Source organism: Odocoileus virginianus, chromosome 10, assembly GCF_023699985.2.
Source record: "Odocoileus virginianus isolate 20LAN1187 ecotype Illinois chromosome 10, Ovbor_1.2, whole genome shotgun sequence".
Classification (NCBI taxonomy): Eukaryota; Metazoa; Chordata; class Mammalia; order Artiodactyla; family Cervidae; genus Odocoileus; species Odocoileus virginianus.
Genome location: NC_069683.1, coordinates 14,598,213 through 14,605,692, shown reverse-complemented (window position 1 = coordinate 14,605,692; position 7,480 = coordinate 14,598,213).

Sequence of the window (7,480 nt, the reverse complement as noted above, 5' to 3'; positions counted from 1 at the left end):
CACTTAGAGTCTCAGCGCACTGCCTTAACAGAACTGGCTCAAGCAGGAATGATGAGTTCGTTGGTCATTCCTCCTGCCTTCCCAGCAGCATGCCCAAGGGCAGGCACCAGACTCACTGGTATGCAGTGTTACCCCTGAGTGCCCCCCGCCAACTTGGAGACACTTCTAGTGCCCCCCCCCCCCAGGTGTGACTCCTTATATGAGAGCCTGCCTTATATATCAGTAGAAGGAGGTTATAGGGATCACTCCAAGATCTCCAATACAGAAGGAGCTGCCTCAGAGGAGCTGAGCACCCTGTCACTAGTGGCATACAAGCAGAAGCCAGGGAAGAGTTGATGAGGGTGCCAAAGGAGGGGTTCACACCCTAGTGGTGTTTGATGTGGATAAACCTTGAGCCCTGGGCGACTTGATTCTGTGTTCTTGTTCCCTAAGCCCATCAGATTGGAGGGGTGAGCACAAGCTTCTTCATCCTTTGTGAAGGAGGCAATGTTGACTGGGCCCTTCTGGTGTGCCAGGCAAGGTGCTGGTTGCTAGGGTCCCAGTCCCTGTCCTTGAACAGCTGACAGCTCCTGGGAGACAGATACACTCACATATAGTCAACAGCAACAGTAGAAACAGCTGACAGTAACAGTCAAAGTGCTTGGGGGGTGGGGGGCGCAGAGGAGAAGGTAAAGAAATTCTGCTTTATCCTTGGTGTCCACTTTCACTAAAGAGCCCATTAGAAGCTCTGTTCTTTTCCTTCCTATGCAATTTTCTAGAGTGATGTGCTTCTATTGCAGGAACATTCTTCAGACTGCCATTCTACCCTTAACATTTCTGAGTTACCTCATCTTTACAATGAACATAAATGTAAAGAGGGTAAAAACGGACACATTGACTGTTGATTTTATTTATTTGTTTTGGCCATGCCACACAGCTTCGGGGATCGTAGATCCCGGACCCTGGATTGAACTCGGCACCCCTGCAGCAGAAGTGTAGAGTCCTAAGCACTGGACTGCCAGCGAATTCCCCAAAACCAGCACTCTAAAGTGCTGCCCAAATCTAGGCAAGAATAGGTGCCTGACACATGGTAGCCGTGAGATGTCATGATGATTTACAGTGCAGGACAGGGAAGGTTAGCTGACAGGGAGACAGAAAAGGGGTTAGGACCCGGGCTCTGCTTCTGATCAGCATGGGGCCCTCTGCTGCTCCTGAAAAACGGAAATAGAAAAGTACCTGCCTCTTGTGCTTGTGAGAGTCACGTGAGGTGATGAGATGCAAATGGTTTGCAAACTGGAAATGCGAATTCCTATTATTACCATTCATACTGTGATTCTCATAATTGTGAAATGAATCCCTCAAAGCCCCGGCAAGGGGGAGGGGGGGCGCTGGAGCCACCAGGTGGAGGTGGGCACCCCCCTCCAGCCTCCCACAGGAGCCTGGGAACAGCTGGGGCTCCATCTGCCCTGGCCCAGCCGGCAGCAGGGCGGTAGCACCTCCTTGGTGCCCGTGTGTCTGTGTGTGCGGCACGCGCAGGTGGGTGTTGGAAGGTGGCAGGGGCACAGGATATGCCAGTGTCTGTGCCAGTATCTATGCCAGTATGCCAGTGTCTGTGGTTAGAAATCACTTGTGGATTGTGAATCCCTGGGGAAGAATGCAGATGCCATTAGATTTCAAAGATTCCAGCAGTGGAACCAGTGTTGGCACCCAAGAGATGAGGAGAGAGGCTGGGGGGACTGTGGGTTGGTCTAGTCTTTGGTGTTAGGGACTGGGGATAGGTCTCACCAGGGTCCCCTCTCGGGATGAGAGGGGGGCGAGGGCGGGGACGTGTAGAGGAAGATGTCAGAGGCCGGTGGTGCTTGAGCCCAGGGGTTATGGAACAGACTCTTGTTCAGTCGCTCAGTCATGTCCAACTCTTGTGACCCCATGGACTGCAGCACACCAGGCCTCCCTGTCCATCACCAGCTCCCAGACTTTACTCAAACTCATGTCCATTGAGTCGGTGATGCCATCCAACCATCTCATCCTCAGTCGTCCCCCTCTCCTCCCACCTTCAATCTTTCCCAACATCAGGGTCTCTTCCAGTGAGTCAGCTCTTCCCATCAGGTGGCCAAAGTATTGGAGCTTCAGCTTCAGCATCAGTCTTTCCAATTAATATTCAGGACTGATTTCTTTCAGATTGACTACTTTGATCTCCTTGCAAGAACTGACTGGCCTGGCTTCAAATCCTTGGTTTGGGCCAATGATTTCATTTCTCTGAACCTCAGGTTCCTGGTCTGTAAAATGGGAGTAATAGTGGAGCCTTCCTCCTAGAGGTTATTGGGAATTTAAGAGAGAGGATGCTTGGTAAGCCCTTAGAAAGAGAAGGCACACAGCAGACCGTTGAAGCTGATATTATTAGTAGGAAGCCCGTAAGAGGAGGGAGGGAGAGGGCCTCCGAGGGGCTGGTGCTCTGGAAACTGGAAGATTAGCTCTGAGGTGAGCTCTGTCAAGCCAGGGGGTGGTGAAAACTGCCACAACGAGCACCATGTTGGCCCGGGCAAAGGTCTGCTGTCCCAGGACACAGGGCTTTCATAAAGCAGGCCAGATGGGCTCTCACAACTCCTGCCGCTTTCCTTCCTGGTTCGCCTCACTTCCTCCAGAGCTGCTTCCTTCCCTGTGAGTCTGTCGGGTGAGAAGATCTCTGAGTCTTTCCTCTCCAGTCCCGGCAGGCCCGGGCTGAGCGCAGCCTTGGGGACTGGGAGGAGCCGCCGGGAACTCAGGGACCCTGGGACCGGCCTCCCCCACACTGCCTAGCCTCTGCCTCCAGCTCGGGGAGAGCTGCCCAGGCTCCTTCCCTCCACGGCCGCCCTCCCTCCTATGAATCATCCCCACCGCTGCTGTTGCTGCTCCAGGACCACAGAAAGTCAAGCAGCTCCTCACCTTGGGGAGACGCAGCCTGTTATGATGGGGGCGGGAGCAGGCAGGCTCAGTCCTTCTAAAGGAAGGAGGTAACAGCTCAGCCTTGGGACCGGTGACCACAGCCAGCCCTTTCTTACATCCATGGAGTGAGCTCAAGGGGGCAGGTGAGAGCAGAACTTGGGAGTTAGACCACCCTGGGTTTAGGGTCAAGGCCCCAGTCTCCTGCTAATTAGGTCTGTGGCCATAGTTGAGTAACTCAACCTCTCTGAGTCTTGGTTTCTCCATCTGTCAAATGGGAAGAGAAAAATGACGAGGCACAGGGTACTTGGAGGATTAAGTGAGGCACAGCTCAGAGCCTGGCTCACGTAAGTGCTCAGTTAATGCTCATTGACTCAGTGAATAACGAACGTGTGGAAATGGCAACGAGTGGGGTAGAGGGAGGTGCATATGACTGTCTTAGGGAAAGCCAACCTCTGCCATCTGCAGGGGGTGGGGGGTAGGGGATGCTGTCTGGGACCCAGGACACCTGTTTTTCTGTGCTGGTATGAAGAAGGCAGCTTCCAAAACTCAGACAGAATGGAGTAGGGACTACCCCTTGTGGGTACAGCTGACATTTCTGCAAATCAAATAAGAGCCTCAGGATGGGGGCAGACTCTCTGAAAGCGCTGAGCCCTGCCTGACCACAAAGAATTGCTGTGGGGTCGGGGAACAGCAGATAGTGGATCTTCAGCTTTGGAGACCCCCAGCACCCCTCCACAGTGAGAGCATACAGCAGCCACTCTGGGCTGTGAGGTCAGGACCTTGGTCCCTGGGCAGCCAACTAGGGCCACGAGCAGCACCTCACCTGCCTCCTGCCCACTGGGTGCCACACCTCAGAGGGCTCTAGCATCTCAGTAGATCGCTTTCAGACGCCTGTCTGGGTGATTTACAGGTATTCATCGTAACAAAGGATCACTTGTGGCTCGGATGGCAAAGAATCTGCCTGCAATGTGGTAGTCTTCCTGGGTTGGTAAGATCCCCTGGAGGAGGGCATGGCAACCCACTCCAGTATTCTTGCCTGGAGAATCCCACGGACTGAGGAGCCTGGCAGGCTACAGCCCATGGGGTCGCAAAGAGTCGGACATGACTGAGCAACTCACACACACACACACACACCTTAACAAATGTTATGAGGTTGGTACCCAGTATTAGTCCCATTCTATAGATGTGGAAACTGAGGCTCATTGAGTTACATAACTTGCCCAAGGCCACACCCCAGGAGCAATGCAGTCAGGATTGGAACCCCAGGCCCATTGCCGCAGATGGCTCTGGCTGTGAGGCTGACTAGGGCACAGATGGTTGCATCTCCTGCAAGGCTGAGCAGACTGTTAGCCCCGCCCTATCCCCAGTATGGAGCTTCCCAGGTGGCCCTAGTAAAGAAGCAACCTGCCAATGAAGGTAGATGTAAGAGACAAGGGTTTGATCCCTGGGTAGGGAGGATCCCTGGAGGAGGAAATGGCAGCCCACTCCAGCATTCTTGCTTGGAGAATCCCATGGACAGAGGGGTCTGGTGGGTTGTACATCCACGGAGTTGTGAAGAGTCGGACACACCTGAAGCGACTTAGCACGTGTGCACACATCTCCAGCGTAGTCATCCAAGTCTGGAGTAAGGGCAAACATTTACATTTATAACAGTAATTCATAAATGGCTTTTGAGCAGTGGTTCTCAAAGCATGGTTACAGGAAACAGGTTAGAAATGCAAAGTCTTGGTCTCACCTCAGATTACACAGAATGGAAACTCTGAAGAGACAGAGTTGCTGGGCCAGCAATCTGCATTTCAACCAGTCCTCCCTGCAATTCTGATGAAGCTAAAGTTTAAAAGATGGCTTCAGAGCTTACAAAGCAGAGTAAGTTCCTAGACGCTCTTATTTAAACTGACACTTGGCTGTTATTCGGCATATTCTACAGGTAAAAGTAATGAGTCCCCTCTGCCAGATTATCACCCACCAGAGAAGTGGAAGAGATGGGCCTGGGACCCATAGTCTGCGGTGGTCCTGTTGTGTCGTTTTGTTCCCCGCCCCGCCTCGCTCTTGGCGAGACTGCTCACCTAGGCGAGGAGGCGGAGGGGCTCAGAGCCGAGGGGCTTGAGGGTGGGAGGGAGGAGCCAGCTGCCCTCCTTTCCAGGGGAGGGGGCGGGTCGTGTTTATTATTCTTTCGGAGGTGCCCCAGCCCAAATTCACATAAATACAGCCTAGCCTGGCGTGTTGCGGTATCGGTTTATTAATACTAGCGGGGCGCTGCCAAGGCGGATCGCAGTAACAAAGGCAGCCTCGCCGCTGCCACGCACCGCGCGCCGGAGGCACCATTATGTAATTGCTCCGAGGAGGAGCTCAGGGCTGGGCGTGCCCGAGGCTCTGGGCACCCGTGGCCGCCGCCCGTACTTGGGGGGATGGGGACTCAGCCGGCTGGGAGGCTGCGCTCAGCGGCGCGGGGACTCCGGGGAGGGGGGCGGGGGGGGGGGGGCGGCGAGCGGGTGGAGGGAGCACCTGCCGAGGAGTCCTTACCCTGCGCTCCTCCTCCCACGCCGGAGCCCGCGGCCTGGAGGCAGGTTAACCCCTGCGTGGCTGGGTGCAGCCTGCTGCTCCTGGGATGGGGGGGGCCCCCAGAGGCAGATCCCTAGTCCCGCCCCCGCCCAGTCGCCCCGCACTCCGACAGGCTGAAACAGGGGCAGGCTAAATCAGGGTCTCCCATCCCCCCACTCACCGCCACTGCCGCTGTCTTTGTCCAATCCTCAATGAAGTCGAGGCAGAGAGAGAAGACACGCTGGGCAACCTGTGGGTTCAAGACCCGTGCCTCACGTATCAAGCGTCTGTGACATGGCCCATTTTACAGATGGGAACCTGAGGCCCCGTGCATCGTAAATTCCAGCCCGCCAATCTGTCAGCTCCAAAATCCACGGTTTTCCCCTGGTACCCTGCAAGAGGTCTTTATAACCACCGTGGATCAGTTGTTGCCTCTGTTTGCCTATTTAGGGCCCAAGCACCAGGATGCTGGCGATGGTGTGGATCTCCTTGTTAGGGTCTGGGGAAGGGGTTCGGCTTGGGAAACGCTGGTGTTCACTATGCCAAGGGTGCCAAGGCTGCGCTGTTGCCTGTTTGGGTGAGTGGGGATCAGCACACCAGCCCCGCCCCCACACGCCGCACCAGCCCGGACCCTGCGAAGCCACCCTGCCAGACCCCCCAAACACTCCAGTGCTTCAGCCCTCCTGGCCTTTGCCCAGGCTGGGCCTTCTGCCGAGAGTACCCTCCTGCCATCCACCTGGCAGTCTCATTCCTGAGCGGTCCTTCCCAGCCCCTCCCCCCTGCTCCCTCCATCACACATGTACCAGGAAGCCTTCAAGGCCGCCTCTTCCAGCCCTGGGAGCACCTGGTAACTGCACCTGCCTGCCAGGCTCTTCCGTCCAAGGGATTCTCCAGGTAAGAATACTGGACTGGGCTGCCAAGCCCTCCTCCTGGGGATCTTCCTGAGCCAGGGCTAGAACAGCGTCTCCTGCATTGGCAGGTGGGTTCTTTACCACTAGTGCACCTGGGAAGCCCCCTTAAGTAAACTCCCCCAAATCACCAGCTGGTAAGGGACACAGCCTCGCTTCGAACCCTAGTCTTGATAACTCCTGTGTTTCTAATCTCCCTTTTACAGGGTTATTTTGGCAATGGGATGAGAAATACTGAAGGCCCAGCATACAGCAGGTGCTCAATAATGTATGTGCCCCTCCACTCTAGCTCCTAAGATTTGCCCACTTCCCCAGCAACCCCCCCCCCAGCCCCGGGCATTCTGGGAGCCCCTCTGTTGCAGTGTGGCTGAAGGAAGGGGTTGCAGGAAGACTTTGGCAGAAGGAAGTGTTCTGGTTTCTGAGTAAGAATAAATTATTGTTTTATATCCTTATATTAAGAGAAGGGCACAGTGTGCGTTTGCCAATCTAAGCATGTTGAGCTGCTGCGCCTTGTGTTTTGCCAATTGCTAAAATGTATTTCCAGCCCCAGGCAGTAAACAGTAGCCCACTCTGCCTGGCTGCCGCTGCATTCCAGAGGAGGGGAAGGACAGTGGCCCCAGGCAGGGCTATGGGGAGAGGAGGTTCAGTGGGGATCCTGAGGGCGGGAGGGAGTTCCTGGGGATCCCCTCCAGGTCGTTAGGATTTGAAGAGCAGGACTTTTCCTTTATCTGAGCCTCAGTTTACACAGCTGAAAATGGGCCCATTGCTAGGGCCCTGTCCCTGTCACAGGTGATAAAAGTAGCTGTGAAAGTGCTCTGTACTCATGAGCCACGTTGTTGGTGGTGGTGGTGTTACTTCCTGAGAGCAGTAAGAGTACCTATCTCTATGTTGCCTCAACTCAGCTGCCAGCACCTACCCTGTCTCCCCAGCTGTGACCCAAGTCACTGTCATCTCTCACCTCAATGCTGTCTGTCCTCCTAACTGGTCTCCAGCTTGTAGCTTTGCCTTCTCCAGCTTGCCATCCATTCAGCAGTCCAAGAGAGCTTTGAAAAAGTTTATTGGAGAAGACAAAACATGGCTTCCCCTGCTGCTTTGGGTAAAATCCAGACTCATCACTGTGGCATCTTGGC